General features: G+C 54.8%; 1 protein-coding gene across 16 annotated transcripts in view; it reads right to left on the reverse strand.

The window, feature by feature from the left end:
• Positions 1-16,268, reverse strand: part of BORCS8 (BLOC-1 related complex subunit 8) — a 49,734-nt gene that overhangs the window by 17,999 nt on the left and 15,467 nt on the right. For 5 of the 16 annotated variants that reach the window (XM_065535312.2, XM_074026506.1, XM_074026508.1 and 2 more), the window contains exon 1: positions 8,962-9,020. The exons of 8 other annotated variants lie outside the window; for them this stretch is intronic. The gene's annotated coding sequence lies outside the window, so the exon portion shown is untranslated. Of the gene's footprint in view, positions 1-5,749; positions 6,514-8,901; positions 9,021-15,413; positions 16,128-16,268 lie in introns of those variants that run through there. 3 more of the 16 variants (XM_045379450.3, XM_005588523.5, XM_045379452.2) reach the window with 3 other exon arrangements.

Consider the following 16,268-nt stretch of genomic DNA (forward strand, 5'->3'; position numbering starts at 1 on the left):
GACTATGCCAGGCTAATTTTTAAAATTTTTGTAGAGAAGGGGGTTTCACTTTGTCACAGTGGCTGGTCTTGAACTTCCGGCCTCAAGCTATCCTCCTGCCTCAGCCTCCCAAAGTGCTGGGATTACAGGTGTGAGCCACCACACAGGCCTGGCTTCCTTCCCAAGGCAGGGTGGTCTCCACCCACCAGGGGTGAAATGCAGGCTGGGGGCATCTGAGGCTAGATTTGAATGGGTAGTGTTAGAATCCAGGAATCTTAGAATGTTCCAGCTGGGGAAGGCCCCATGGGGGTCCTTTTCTCCATAGGTCCCTCTGGCATCCATGGGGAAAGTGAGGCCCAGTGGGGAGCCCTCAGACCCTCCTTCCCACCTCTCCCTGGGCCTGCTCCTGGGAGGGACAGCTCCTGTTCGAGGGGCAGGAGTCCAGGGTGAGTGGGACCCCCTGTGGGATGCCCCCTCTGCTCTGCTCCGCTCCAGGATCCCATTTTGGCCATGCACAGAGAGGCCAGGGCTGGGGCTGTGGGCTAGTCAGTCCAGGATCCCACCACTTGCCCACTGCGTGATGTTTTCTGAGCCTTGGTTTCCTGTGTCTACAAGGGGTCCATGCAAACTCCCCAGGGACCCACCCACCTCTCCCCTCACTTGAAAAGGTGTCTACCAGCAGACTCCCAGCCTACCTTTTACCTGTTTGGGGGCATCTGCAACAACAGCCCCAAACTGATCCTCTACCTGCCCATCACTCTCCCTTTTCCCGGACTGTGTCCAACCCCGGGACACCCTTCTAGGTTTGCCCAAGTCCAGGAGTGTCTCCATGTCCTCTAAAGACCTTCAGAAAACCCTCTTTCTGGAGGCACCAATTTTTTTTAATGTTTATTTTAATTTTTTCAGGCAGAGTCTCATTCTGTCACCCAGGCTGGAGTGCAGTGGTGTGGTCTCAACTCACTGCAGCCTGGACCTCCCGGACTCAAGCGATCATCCCACCTCAGCCTCTGGAGTAGCTGGGAGTAGTACGGTGCCACATCTAGCTAATTTTTGTATTTTTTGTAGAGCTGGGGTCTCCCCATGTTGCCCAGGCTGGTCTCGAACTCCTGGCCTCAAGTGATCCTCCTGCCTTGGTCTCCCATAGTGCTGGGATTACAGGTGTAAGCCACCACGCCCGGCCAAATTCAACTCTTCCTGCAGCACCCAGCCCTATCAGATTTTTTGGTGTGTGTTTCTTTATTGCTTTCTTTGATGAGCATCTCGTCCTGCCGGGCTCCCCAGCGCCTAGTACATAGAAGGCCCTCAGTCACCCTTCATCAATGAGCAAACAACTGCTTCACAAACAGAAGCAACACTGACAACTTGTTCAGTTTTCTGTTTTTCTTTTTTCTTTTTTTGAGATGGGGTCTTGGTCTATCACCCAGACTGGTGTTTAATGGCACAATCTGGGCTCACTGCAACCTCCGCCTCCCAGGTTCAAGCCAATCTCCTGCCTCAGCCTCCCGAGTAGCTGGGACTGCAGGCGCCCGCCCCTCCACGTGGCTAATTTTTTGATTTTTTTTTTTTTTTTTTTTTTTTTGAGACGGAGTCTCGCTCTGTCGCCCAGGCTGGAGTGCAGTGGCTGGATCTCAGCTCACTGCAAGCTCCGCCTCCCGGGTTTACGCCATTCTCCTGCCTCAGCCTCCGAGTAGCTGGGATTACGGGCACCTGCCACCTCGCCCGGCTAGTTTTTTGTATTTTTTAGTAGAGACGGGGTTTCACCAGGTTAGCCAGGATGGTCTCGATCTCCTGACCTTGTGATCCACCCATCTCGGCCTCCCAAAGTGCTGGGATTACAGGCTTGAGCCACCGCGCCCGGCCAATTTTTTGATTTTTTGACATCTTATTTTTTGTAGAGACAGGGTCTCACTAGGTTGCTCAGGCTGGTTTTGAACTCCTGAGCTCAAGCAATCTGCCGGCCTTGGCCTCCCAAAGTTCTGGGATTATAGAAGTGAGCCACCACACCCAGCAACTACTTGTTTTTTTTCTTGAGATGGGTTTCGCTCTTGTTGCCCAGGCTGGAGTGTAATGGCGTGATCTCAGCTCACCGCAACCTCTGCCTCCCAGGTTCAAGCAATTCTCCTGCCTCAGCCTCCCTAATAGCTGGGATTACAGGCACGCCCCCACCATGCCCAGCTAATTTTGTATTTTTAGTAGACGCGGTTTCTCCATGTTGGTCAGAATGGTCTCGAACTCCCGACCTCAGATGATCTGCCCACCTCGGCCTCCCAAAGTGCTGGGATTACAGGTGTGAGCCTGGCCCTACTTATTCACTTCTCTTTGAAACACCTCGTGGTCCACACAACAAATTTAAGGCCCCATCCGGCCCACAGGCTGCCAGTTTGTGGCCCCTCCTCTAAACAACCTTCACAGCAAAACAGTCAATTGGACAGTGCTGATGCTCCTCTCAGGCCAAGGAACTGACCCTCTGAATGTCCCACTGCCCAGCTTGGGAGAAAACCATGTCCAGGTGACCATCCATGGCAAACCTGACCTGGCACAGGCACTCTCACCTGGCCAAGAAGTCCTGTTCCAGGCCAGGTGTGGTGGCTCACGCCTGTAATCCCACTACTTTGGGAGGCCGAGGTGGGTAGATCACTTGAGGTCAGGAGTTTGAGACCAGCCTGGCCAACATAGTGAAATCCCATCTCTACTGAAAATACAAAAATTAGCCGGGCATGATGGTGGGCGCCTGTAGTCCCAGCTACTCAGGAAGCTGAGGCAGGAGAATCACTTGAACCTGGGAGTCAGAGGTCACCCAGCCCATGGAGCCAAGAGAGACCCCACACTCTGAATTTGACCCTGCTGTCCCATGCAGGCTAGAGTCCAAGGCTCTCTCAGGCCCCCAGTGATGTCCCCTGAGCCACAGTAGTGGCCGCAGGGACAGCCCAAGGTTTTCCTCTCTTTGTTCCAGAGAAAGCTCTCCCTGTGGGGCCTTGGAAATTTATCCCCAGATGCCCCAGCCTCCCTGCTTGGGAAATTAGCACATCTGTCAGCACTGGGCAGAAAGGACTCTGCCCACACAGCCTGGCAGCCCCAAGATGCAGCCAGCAGGGACCCTGAGATGGGGCTTTAGGACATTGTCAGCGCCCAATATCTTCCCGCAGAAATGTCTGGGAGCCCATCAGGTGCCGGGGATGCAGGAGCAGGGGGTGGGCAGAGCAAGGTCTCCCCCATCACCCAGTCTGATGGGGGAGGCAACAGCAGCCACATAACTGTATCTGGGAAGAAGGACTTCAAGGAAGAAATTCAATAGGGGGAGGCAGTGGAGGGTGAGGCAGGGGGAGAGCTACTTTGGACAGAGGGTCCAGGAGGGCTTCTCTGAAGAGGAGTGGTCTTGAGGAGGACAGGACACCAGCCACAGGGTGGTGATGTGTAGGGGCGCCACACCTGCAGTCCCAGTTACTCGGGAGGCGGAGGTATGAAAATTGCTTGAACCCGGGAGGCGGAGATTGCAGTGAGCCGAGATCGCACCACTGCACTCCAGCCTGCGTGACAGAGCGAGACCCTGTCTCTGAGGTGTCTCAGGGAGATGGGAGCCAGCCTGCCTGGTGGACACAATGGCAGGTGCAAAGGCCCTGAGGTGGGATTGTGCTAAGCAGGTGGGTTCCAGGAGCAGGCAAATCCCATGCAGCTAGGGTGGAGTGAGCAAGGGGTGGCCGGAGACAGAGAAGGTCAGAGAGGCATTGGGGGACAGAAAGAGGGTGGACGTAGAGCAAGAGGGAGCCATGGAAGGTGTGTGAGGAGGGGAGGACTGCGGTCTGATTCAGAATTTTCAGACGACCCTGTGGCTTCCATGGAGAAAAGGCCTGTTGGAGCAGGAAGCCAGGCCAGCATCCAGCTAGGGATGACAGGGCTTGCACCAGGCACAGGCTGCAGGTTGGAACAGTGGGCAAGGCAGGCTCATGCCCACAGCAGCCATGACTCTTATTACGATCCACCTCCATTTCTCCCTTCCTCACACCCCACCTTGACCTTGGGTGAACCTGGGCTTGGAGGGAAACAGCACCTGGCAGAGGGCGGAGAGGAAAGGGGCCTGGATGGGCTCACAAACACCTCCGCTTGATCACAGCCCAGATGGGACCTTCTGTTATTGAGCCCTTACTGTCTGCCCGGGCCCACACCCCACCTCATTTACATATAAGACCTGCCTGACCCCCAGACATCCCAGGAAAGCAGAGATAGTTGCCCTGTTTTACACAAGATTCAGCAGGCTTCTTCCAGGGCCACATGGTGAGACCCCCAGATCCCCACCCAATCCTGGGCTGTACCCCGGGGCCATCATGTGACACCTCAGTCTCACCACCCCCACCCAGGCTGGGAAGTGGGCCTGGGCCTGTCCAGCCCAGAATCACCATCACAGTGTCCAGGAAACTCAATCCTGGGCCCCAGGTTATCAGGGTAACCACACAAGTCCCCAGGATGTAGCCCCAGAGAAGCCCTTTGGAGGCTGAGAAACGGGATTTAACTTCCTTGCCCACCCCATGGGGATTCACAGGCCGGGGCTGGGGCGAGTTCCCTGAACCCAAAACTGATCCCAGACACATTCTAAATCTTCTCAGAAAAATGGCATCTCGCTGGGCTCATGCCTGTAATCCCAGCACTTTGGGAGGCCGAGGCGGGAGGACCATTTGAGCCCAGGAGTTTAAGACCAGCCTGGGCAACATAGGGAGACCCCATCTCTACTTTAAAAAAAAAAAAAAGGCCAGGCGCGGTGGCTCAAGCCTGTAATCCCAGCACTTTGGGAAGCCGAGACGGGCGGATCACAAGGTCAGGAGATCGAGACCATCCTGGCTAACACGGTGAAACCCCGTCTCTACTAAAAAATACAAAAACCTAGCCGGGCGAGGTGGTGGGCGTCTGTAGTCCCAGCTACTCGGGAGGCTGAGGCAGGAGAATGGCGTGAACCTGGGAGGCGGAGCTTGCAGTGAGCTGAGATCGGGCCACTGCACTCCAGTCTGGGCGACAAAGCGAAACTCTGTCTCAACAAAAAAAAAAAAGAAAAGAAAAGAAAAGAAAAAAGAGGCCAGGCGTGGTTGCTCACGCCTGTAATCCCAGCACTTTGGGAGACTGAGGCAGGCGGATCATAAGGTCAGGAGATCGAGACCATCCTGGCTAACATGGTGAAACCCTGTCTCTACTAAAAATACAAAAAATTAGCCGGGCGTGGTTGCGGGCGCCTGTAGTCCCAGCTACTCGGGAGGCTGAGGCAGGAGAATGGCGTGAACCCGGGAGGCGGAGTTTGCAGTGAGCCAAGATCACACCACTGCCCTCCAGCCTCAACAGAGCGAAACTCCGTCTCAAAAAAAAAAAAAAAGCTAGTCATGGTAGCGCTCCCCTACAGTCCCAGCTACTCGGTAGACTGAGGTGACAAGATCACTTGAGCCCAGGAGTTCAAGGTCACAGGGAGCTGTGATTGCAACACTCAAGGAAAGAAAGACAGAAAGACAGTCTGTCTCCAGACCACTCTGTGCCTCGAATCTTCCAGAAGGGGGCAGGGAGTGGTGGCTCATGCCTCTAATCCCAGCACTTTGGGAGGCCGAGTTGGGCTGATTGCTTGAGCCAAGTTCAAGACCAGCCTGGGCGACATAGGGAGAACTTGTCTCTAGAAATAAATAAATAAATAAATAAAAGTGGGCCAGGTGCGGTGGCTCACGCCTATAATCCCACAACTTTGGGAGGCCGAGGTGTGTGGATTGTTTGAGTACAGGAATTCAAGACCAGCCTGGGCAACATGACAAGACCCCATCTTTATTTATTTATTTTTAATTAGCTGGGCACAGGCCGGGCACGGTGGCTCACTCCTTTAATCCCAGCACTTTGGGAGGCCAAGGCGGGTGGATCACCTGAGACCAGGAGTTTGAGACCAGCTTGGCCAACATGGTGAAACCCTGTCTCTACTAAAAATACAAACATTAGCCGGGAATGGTGGCACGCACCTGTAATTCCAGCTACTCAGGAGGCTAAGGCAGAAGAATCGCCTGAACCTGGGAGGTGGAGGTTGCAGTGAGCTGAGATTGTGCTACTGCACTCCAGCCTGGGCAACAGAGTAAGACTCTGTCTCAAAAAAAAAAAAAAAAAAATTAGCTGGGTATGCTGGTGTGAGCATGTATTCCTAGCTCCTCAGGAGGCTGAGGCGGGAGGATCACTTGAGCCCAGGAGGTGGAGGTTGCAGCGAGCCAAGATCACACCATTTTACTCTAGCCTGGGCAACAGAGCAAGATGCTGTCTCAAAAACCAAAAGAAAGAAATAAAACAAAAAAACACCTCTTCCAGAAGGCCAAACACCCAGCATGTCTACACTCATTGCACCCAAGTTGCGGTGAACAAATGTTTTTAATTCGTCTTCCCTTCTTCATTTGCATTTTCCAGATGTCCACCTGGTTGGGTCATAGTTTAACCAAATAAATCATTCGTTGGGATGGGAAAGCCAAGACTGGGTTCAACTTGCTCGGTTCACAGGAGCGGCCACAAAGTTCAGAGAGGGGCAGCCACCTGTTGGGGGGTCACACAGAGAAGAGGGAGAGGAAGCTGGGCCCTGCGCCCCCGGCCTCTGTTCTCTTCGGGGGCTGAGGCATGGCCTTGAGCTCCATCCTTTTTCTGAGGGGCCTAGTGTTACTACCTGACCTCAGCCTTCCCTCCTGCACACCAGCTTCCTGCTCTCTCAGGTGATAGCCCAAGATCCTAAATGTCCTGAAATTCTGTCTGCTGGAGGCCAAGCTTCCCTCTTTACCGCACAACAGGCAGGAGACATGAGGGAACAAGCCTGCCTTTTTAGAAAGCCCCTTTCACCTCTGGAAATCAGTCCTCAGGCACTGGTCCTCCGAAGTCGAAATAGATTTTTGTATCCAGTTTCCTTCACTCCAAGAGTCTGAGAGTTCTTGTCCCTAATGCCCAAGGTCCAGGGGCCCTACCCTTTCCCAGGGATGATTCTTGGCCAGGCTAGTCTGAGGCCTTCATTATTTTTTTGTTTCTATTTCTTTTTCTTTTTTTGAGACGGAGTTTCGCTCTTGTTGCCCAGGCTGGAGTGCAATGGCATGATCTTGGCTCACTGCAGCCTCCACCTCCCGGGTTGAAGCGATTCTCCTGCCTCAGGCTCCTGAGTAGCTGGGATTACAGGCGTGTACCATCATGGACGACTAATTTTGTATTTTTAGTAGAGACGGGGTTTCTCCATGTTGGTCAGGCTGGTCTCAAACTCCTGACCTCAGGTGATCCGCCCCGCTCCCCGCCCCCCCAGCCTCCCAAAGTGCTTGGATTACAGGTGTGAGCCACCGCACCTGGCCATTTTTTTTTGTTTCTTTTCTTTATTTTTATTTTTATTTTTTTAGAGACAGGATCTTGCTCTGTCACCCAGGCTGGAGTGCACTAGCTCAGTCATAGCTCACTGCAGACTCGAACTCCTCGGCTCAAGTGATCCTCCTGCCTCAGCCTCCCGAATAGCTGGGACTATACACGTAAGCCACCACACCTGCCTAATTAAAAAAAAATTTTTTTTGGACGGACACGGTGGCTCACTCCTGTAATCCCAACACTTTGAGAGGCCAAAGCGGGCAGATCACATGAGACCAGCCTGGCCAACATGGTGAAAATTAGCTGATCATGGTGACACATGCTTGTAGTCCCAGCTACTCGGGAGGCTGAGGCAAAGAATCAATCACTTGAACCCGGGAGGCAGAGGTTGCAGTGAGCCGAGATTGAGCCACTGCACTGCAGCCTGGGTGACTGAGTGAGATTCCGTCTCAAAAAAAAAAAAAAAAAATTTAAGCCGGGTTCAGGGGCTCACGCCTGTAATCCCAGCACTTTGGGAGGTTGAGGCGGGTGAATCATTTGAGGTCAGGAGTTCAAGACCAGCCTGGTCAACATGGTGAAATCCCATCTCTATTAAAAATACAAAAACTAGCCAGGCAGTGGTGGCACATGCCTGTAATCCCAGCTACTGGGAAGGCTGAGGGAGGAGAATCGTTTGAGTCTGGGAGGTATAGGTTGCAGTGAGCCAAGATCACCACTGTACTCTAGGCTGGGTGACAGAATGAGACCCTATCTCAAAAAAGAGGAGAGAGAGAGAGAAAGAAAGAAAGAGAGAAAGAAAGAAAAAAAAAGAAAAAAAGATGGGGGTCTAGCTATGTCTCCCAGGCTGGTCTCAAACTACTGGGCTCAAGTGATCCTCCTGCCTCAGCCTCCCAAAGTGCTGGGATTACAGGCATAAGCCACGGCGCCCGGCCAGCTATTTCTGACTAATTGGGTCTGCAACTAGGGGTTAGGGTGGCCAGGGACCCAGGTCGCCCATATCTGCAGCCCTGGACCCCAAAAGAGACAGGGAGTGAGGACTGTGACCATGAAAGTAATGCTGCCACCACCTTGTCGTGTGCTAACAACCACACGGGGATGTGACTCTTGTTCCTGTACCCAAGTCCTAGGTACAGTCATTGAGGCAGAGGGAGGAGGGTTGGCCCAGGCAGCTGTTGCTCCCCCATTCCAAGGTTTATGCCTACCGTCCTGCTGTGACAAACGAGTGTACACCCACAGAAGGAAGGCATAGGGTTGTGCGCAGGGGACGCGCTAATGCTAAAGGAGTGCACACCAGGAGAGAGGGACATCGCATGCCACATCACAGAGCTCACAGACACATAATAGGGCCTCCCTGAATCACGATTTTGGACACACAGCTAACTCTCCAACTCCCCGACTCACACCAAACCTCAGACGCAGAGCCCTTGGACACACAACTTCCAGACCCACACACCTCAGATACACACCCCTTGGAGACACAACTCCCTCCTACCACAACCTCCGGGACTCACAACCCCACGACACACACCCCTTTAGACACACACCCCACCCTGGGACGCCCAGCAGTACACCCGGACCTCCAAAACCCACCTAGCCCGCAGAAGCCGTTCAGAGGACACCGCAGGAGCCTCAACCCGATATGACACGCACCTGCTCGGCCTGAGCCCTTGGACGCTGGGCGCACGGACCCGCGGCGGCTGCACGAAGATCAGGGGCCCGCTGCCGCAGGTGCCTTGGGAGCGGGCGGCCCTGCCCCCGGGAGCTGATTGGGCGTGACGGGCTTATTTGCATAGAGGGCGTCACCCTGGAGGCGGTGATGGGCGGGCACTTGGGCGTGGCCCCGCCCCGGGAGTTCATGGGCCTGGGACTCAGACGCGAAAGGATGCTGGGGCGCCAGGGGTGGGGGCGCGGATAAGGAAGAAGCAGGACGAAGGGAGGGGTCTGGATCACACTGGCCAGGCTTTCCCCGCCCTCACTGGGCGCCCTTGACCTTACTGCCTACCCCTGACCCTACTGTGACCCTAACCCTAATTCTAAACCTGTTCCTAACTCGGCCCAACTTGCCTGGATTAATTCCATCCTGAGCGAAATAGAACTCCGATCGCGGACCCCGTCGACCCGAGGAACCAAGCCCTTCTCGCAGGCAACGCTGACCTTCGCGCTCACTAGAATGGAAAGACTGCAAGACGGGGCTCTGGGGTCGCCTGTGTGGCCTCACTCAACTGTGCCTCCCGGGGCCAGATACGTGCCCCCACAGGGAGTGACAGACCCTCCGCAGCTACTGGTCCCTCAACCCCGCTCCGCCTGCCTCTCCACAGTCCAAGACAACCACAATGCTTCCACCAACCACGCCCCTCTCCCTCCCTCTTCCCGCTAGAGGCTGTTTTCTAAACTTCAAAGGTCAGTTGTGAGGAGCCTTCCAGATTGGACCCCAGCCCAGATCTCTAAATCTACCCCTTCCCCTGGGATTCCAGCACAGGCCAGACCCACAGGAAGATCAGAGCGGGGGTTGGTGAATGTATCAATGTGAAAAGAATTACAGGATAAAGATGGCCCTGGGCTGGGCACCACCCCCCCACCCCGCCCCGCCCCGGGTCTGAGGCAGGGAGGGGATCCATGCACTCCCCTAGCCCTGTGGGGTCAGTCTTGGGCCAGAGGGAGGGATGGGAGGCTGGGACAGGCCAGAATTGGGGCAAGGGCGGTGCCAGAGGAGTTAGGGTTTCTCAGAAGAGGGGGCATTTGTGCTGGGCTTTCAAGTATGTGTAGGAGTTTGCCACTAGGAGAAAGGTTTTTCTTGTGTTTTCCTTCAAGGCAGGATCTCACTCTGTTGCCCAGGCTGGAGTGCAGTGGCATGATCATAGCTCACTGCAGCCTCGACCTCCTGGGCTCAAGCAATCCTCCCAACTCAACCTCCCCAGAAGCTGGAACTACAGGCACGCCACCACCAAGCCCAGCTAATTTTTTTTGTAGAGAGGATGTCTTATTATGTTGCCCAGGCTGGTCCCAAACTCCTGGGCTTGAGATCCTTCTTCCTCGGCCTCCCAAAGTGCTGAGATTACAGGTGTGAGCCACTACACCAGACCTGAGAAAGGCTCTTTCAAGAGGGAAAAGCACTTGCAAAAGTGCAGAGGAAGAAGAGCACAGAACATTCTCTGGCCGGGGGAGATGAGGAAGGTGAAGCCAGAACAGGGGGCGGGGGTGAAGAGGAGGGGCAGATACAGGTGGAGAGCAGGGGGGCTGCAAAGCTGCCTGGTGTCCATCTCCTCCACAGAAGACTGGTCCCCCAAACTCAGGGGGAGGCATGTGGCAGATGCTGGAGTGTGGGGGACACTGAGACAGGGAACAGGGCGCCTGGGAGGCTCGTGTCTCTCCCCACCCCTCAGTTTACCCATCTGTGACATGGGCAGTGTGGGCCTCTAGTCTGAGCACAACTTTTCTTTGGACATAAAAACTATAGAGTTCACACTGTGTTATCAGGGGGTCCTTCCTGTCCCCATCCAGTGCCCAGTGCCACACACTCAGGTGTCCTAAGGACACACCAGGGCCTGGGCCAGGCTGGGGGCTTCTGCCTCCACTCCATGGTGCAGAACAAGGCTTGGGGAGTGTGGCGGTGGCTGGGGAGCCCTGGGCCCCTGGAGGGCTGCTCTGTTTACCCGAGGCCGCCCGCCCGCCTCTGATGCAACAGGCAGGCTCTGGTTACGTGAGGCCGGCAGCTGGGCCAGCTCTGGGGGAAGGGCTAGCCCGGCAGAGCGAAGCTGGCTGGGGCTGGCCCTCATGCACCCCGACTTCCCAGCCCCCTTCTTCTGGTGGGCACCATCTTGTTATTCATAGTCTGTCCCCTGTCCTTTTGCCTCTGTTCCTATCCTATACCGTCCCCAACCACTAATTGTGTCCCCTAGCAGGGCCCCCAAGAGTCTTAACCTCATTCTTCTCAGATGAAGGGACACCCTTAGCTGCTAGGGTAAGAGCTGGAGAGTAGAGGGGAAGGTTGTGAGGAGGAAAGGATAGAAGGGGCCAGAGTGGGTGGCGAGGGAGAAGGGTGACCTGGGAAGGGGGTCTGGGAGATGGGGGAGGCGGTGGGTGGGGAATGGAGGAGAAGGCTGGGGTGGGAGGCTTGGGGAGGTGAAGAAGCTGTCCCCACTCTCCCTCCTCCAGATTCTCCCCCCTCTCCCAGGGGAAGGCTTTGAAGGACCTTCCATGGCAAGGACGTATGGCCCAGTGGGTAGGGAGGGCCCCCGAGGTTAAAGAACACCGAGTCCCCCAACACTGTGCCGCCCACTCACTGTGTGACCTCAGGATGGTCACTGCACCCCTTGGGGCCTCCTTACTCATGTGACAAGTGCGGATAGGCTGGGCGTGGTGGCTCATGCCTATAATCCCAGTATTTTGGGAGGCCAAGGTGGGTGGATCACTTCAGGCCAGGAGTTCGAGATGGACCTGGCCAACATGGCAAAACCGCATCTCTCCTAAAAATACAAAAATTAGCCAGGCATGGTGGCACATGCCTGTAATTCCAGCTACTCAGGAGGCTGAGGCAGGAGAATCGCTAGAACCCGGGAGGTGGAGGTTGCAGTGAGCCAAGAGGAGCCCTCAAGGTCCACCTACTATGTTCCCTCCTCCAAAAGCCTTCCTATCCTCTTACCATTTAGGATCCTTCCACCTCCCCATCCTTGCTTCCAGCTTAGCACTGATCCAGAGGGCGGGGTGGAGTATGTGGCTGGTTCTGTCTCCCCCAGCCTGGGGGTTCCTTAGGCCCGAGCCCAGTACGTGGTGGCACCAAAGGGGTGCCTCCATGGGTTTTTCTTTTTGTTTTTTAGAGACAGAGTTGCTCTGCTGCCCAGGCTGGAGTGCAGTGGTGCAATCATGGCTCACTGCAGCCTTGAACTCCTGGGCTCAAGTGATCCTCTCGATTCCACCTCCCAAGTAGCTGGGACCACAGGAACGCACCACCACACCTGGCTGATTTTTTAATATTTTTTGAGGTGCACCGGGTGTCTCACTTGCTGCCCAGGCTGGTCTCGAACTCCTGGGCTCAAGCGATCCTCCTGCCTTGGCCTCCAAAAGCGCTGGGATTACGGGTGTGAGCCATTGCGCACAGTCTCCATGGGTTTCTTGAAGAACTAAAGAATCTCAAAGAAGGTCTAAGCAGTGAAAGGGAGTGGGGGATAAGCCTGGGGCATCCAGAAGCCTTGTTCAGGGATACAATAGGGCTTTTAAAAAAAAAAAAAAAAAAAAGGCTTTCCAGGGTCCTGAGTGTCCAGGACTCTCCAGGAACCCAGAGCAGGTCTGAAATAAAAACAAGGACTCAGACCAAGGGCTAAGGACAAAAACGCAGCAGAAGTCTGATTCTTGTCCTGACCACTGTGGATGAAGCAGGGGGCAGGTCGCTGCCCTCTATGGGTCTCCTTTTACCCCATCTGCAGATCAGGGTTGGGATCCTTTCTTGGTGATCTCCAGCCTCGGGAGCGCTACGCTCTTGTTTGGATGCCCCATGGCACAGAGAGCTGTCTCTTCTAGCTGCCCACCCATCTCTGGAGTTCTGCCGGAAGTAAATGCTTTTTTTTTTTTTTGAGACAGAGTCTTGCTCTGTAGCCAGGCTGGAGTGCAGTGGCACAACCTCCGCCTCCCGGGTTCAAGCCATTCTCCTGCCTCAACCTACCAAGTAGCTAGGATTACAGGTGTGCACCACCACACCCAGCTAATTTTTGTATTTTTAGTAGAGATAGGGTTTCACCATGTTGACCAGAATGGTCTTGATCACCTGACCTCGTGATCCACCCGCCTTGGGCTCCCAAAGTGCTGGGATTACAGGTGTGACCCACTGTGCCCAGCTGGTTGTTTTTGAAATGGAGTCTACCTCTGTCGCCCAGGCTGGAGTGCAGTGGCGTGATCTCGGCTCACTGCAACCTCCGGGGCTCAAGCGATTCTCCTGCCTCAGCCTCCAGAGTAAGTGGGATTACAGGTGGGCACCACACCCAGCTAATTTTTATATTTTCAGTAGAGACGAGGTTTCACCATGTTGGCCAGGCTGGTCTCCAACTCCTGACGTCAAGTGATCCGCCCACCTCGGCTTCCCAAAAGCGCTGGGATTACAGGTGTGAGCCACAGCGCCTGGCCAGTAAATGCTATTGAGGGAGCTCTAGGAGCGCCCTTGTCCTCCACCCTGACAACGGAGGCTGCGAGCTCTTGTTCTCAGAGCCCTCTGGCCTCTCAGAACCTGTTTGCTCTCTGAAAAATGGGAGCGACAGCATATAGAGTGAAAAAGGGTGGAGGGTCACAGTGTGCCCACCGGGGCCAGCCAGGACTGCAGACAATGACCGCTTGGAGGCCGAGCTTCTCGCCAACGCTTTGCCTCTTGCGCCCCCTGGCGGCTAGAGGGGGCGGGGGCGCCCTCCAGGCAAAAAGGACTACGGAGCATTCAAATGAGATGCGAATTAACCAGCGCCCCCACAAACCCTGGGACTTGGGGTTACGAGGTGTCTGAAAACCCAGAGTCCTGATCAGACCCCTTTTATTTATTTATTATTATTTTTTGAGACAGAGTCTCACTCTGTCACCCAGGCTGGAGTGCAGTGGCTCCATCTCGGTTCCGTTCACTGCAACCTCTGCCTCCCGGGTTCAAGCGATTCTCCTGCCTCAGTTTCCCAAGTAACTGGGATTACAGGTGCGCACCGCCACACCCGGCTAATTTTTTATATTTTTGGTAGAGATAGGGTTTCACCATATTGGTCAGGCTGGTCTTGAACTCCTGACCTCAGGTGATCTGCCCGCCTCAGACTCCCAAAAAGCTGGGATTACAGGCGTGAGCCACCATGCGCGGCTTTTTTTTTTTTTTTTTCTTTTTTTTAGAGAGAGAGACAGGGTCTCTCCATGTTGCCCAGGCTGGTCTCTAACTCCTGAACTCAGGGGTTCCTCCAGTCTTGACTTCCCAAAGTGCTGGGATTACAAGCGAGCGCCACTGCACCCAGCCTAGACTCCTTTTAAGAGAGATGACTGGGCTGGGCGCGGTGGCTCACACCTGTAATCCCAGCACTTTGGAAAACGAGGTCAGGAGTTCAAGACCAGGCTTGCCAAGATGGTGAAACCCCGTCTCTACTAAAACTACAAAAATGAGCCGGGTGCAGTGGCAGGTGCCTATAATCCCAGCTACTTGGGAGGCTGAGGTAGGACAATGGGAGGCTGAGGTAGGAGAATGGCTTGAACCCGGGCGGCAGAGGTTATATTGAGCTGAGATTGCGCCACTGCACTCCAGCCTGAGAGACAGAGTGAGACTCCATCTCAAAAAAAAAAAAAAAAAAAAAAAAAGAGAGATGACTGTTAGTCGCTGGTTGAGGTCACATCCAGAGGTTGAGTGACTCAGCGCCCTAGAAGGGTCTGGTGGGGTCCCCCACACCTGCCTCCCTTACCCCCAGCTCCTAGTGCCCCAGTCTTCCTAGGCAGGTCCTGGGAGGCAGGCGATAATTCCATTCTGCTGCCAGTTTCTCCTGAAGGTCTGAGCAAGACAGTGCTGGACTGTCTAGCTCACAAATACCCATCAGTGTTTGCTGGATAAATGGTGGCATGGAGGACAGATGGACATTGAGAGATGCCTTCAGAGCAAGTAAGAAGGGAGAAGGACTCTGGAGGCCACACACCAATCAGGGCCCTAAATGGGGTGGCTTTAGGCGGCTCCTCACTCCTAAGCTGAGTGGGACAGTGGAGAGGTGGTATAATGGCAGAGGCCCCCCAGTGTGCCCTAGGAGGAGGAGAGGTAGGGCTGAACCCTCTTTCCAGGCCTTCAGACACCTTGACAGGCCCGATGTCCCAGTAGGATGCCCTCTGTCTTCCCTCGGGGCACCCCTGCTCTTCCCACCCGTCTCCATCAACCACCCCACAGTGCCAAGATGAGGGACCCTCCCAGAGTAGTGGGACTGGAACCTGCCTCAACCCCAAACAACTCTATCTGACCTCCCTAATACATTGTACTGGAACAAGGGATTCTGGGGTAACACAGCTGGCCTTGGAGATGCATAACTTGTGGAGGCCTGGTCACCCAGGCTTGGCATTCACAGAGGTCAGTGCAGGCCCTTCTGCAAACAGCAGCAGAAACGGACTCAAAGCCATTTTGGCAAAAATCATAATTCAGGTGTCCATGAAACCGAAGAAATGAAATTGGCTAATGTCAGGTACAGTTGGATCCACAGCCCCAGGCAATGTTCTCAGGTCCCCCCTGGAACCCCCTCGTCCCTGCCCGTTCCCATCCACCCAGCTCAACCTTCCTGATGCTCCCGGTAGAACTCCCAGGAAGGCCTCTCATTGGGTCACGTGTCCATCTCGAACCAATCACTGGGAACCTAGGACACAGCAGCTCTGATTGGCCAGGCCGAGGTGCAACATCCACCCCTGGAATTAGGGGTGGCCTCTCCATGTGGCCTGAACCTGGGGTGGGCATCGCTGCTTGAGGCAGAATGCAGGTTGGGAGGGCAGATATGCGAGTGTCCAGCTTAGCCTGTAGAGAAGGTACAGTCCAGCCTTCCTTATCCAGATGAAGAAAGGGAGAACCAAGGCTGGGTGCGGTGGCTCACGCCTATAATCCCAGCACTTTGAGAGGTTGAGGTGGGAGGATCACGAGCTCAGGAGTTTGAGACCAGCCTAGCCAACATGGTGAAACCCCATCTCTACAAAAACTACGAAAAATTAGCTGGGGGTGATGGTGTGTGCCTGTAGTCCCAGCTACTTGGGAGGCTGAGACAGGAGGATCACTTGAGCCCAGGAGGCAGAGGTTGCAGTGAGCTGAGATCATGCCACTGCACTCCAGCCTGGGTGACAGCCAGATCCTGGAAAAGAAGAAGAGAGGAGGGGAGGGGAGAGCACTCAGAGAGGGCCAGCACCAGGTGAAAGAAAGAAAAGAAAGAAAGGAAGGGAGGGAGGGAGGCCCAGAGAGGGCCAGCGCCAGGCCTATGTCACACAGCACATCA

This window comes from Macaca fascicularis, chromosome 19 (assembly GCF_037993035.2).
Source record: "Macaca fascicularis isolate 582-1 chromosome 19, T2T-MFA8v1.1".
NCBI lineage: Eukaryota > Metazoa > Chordata > Mammalia > Primates > Cercopithecidae > Macaca > Macaca fascicularis.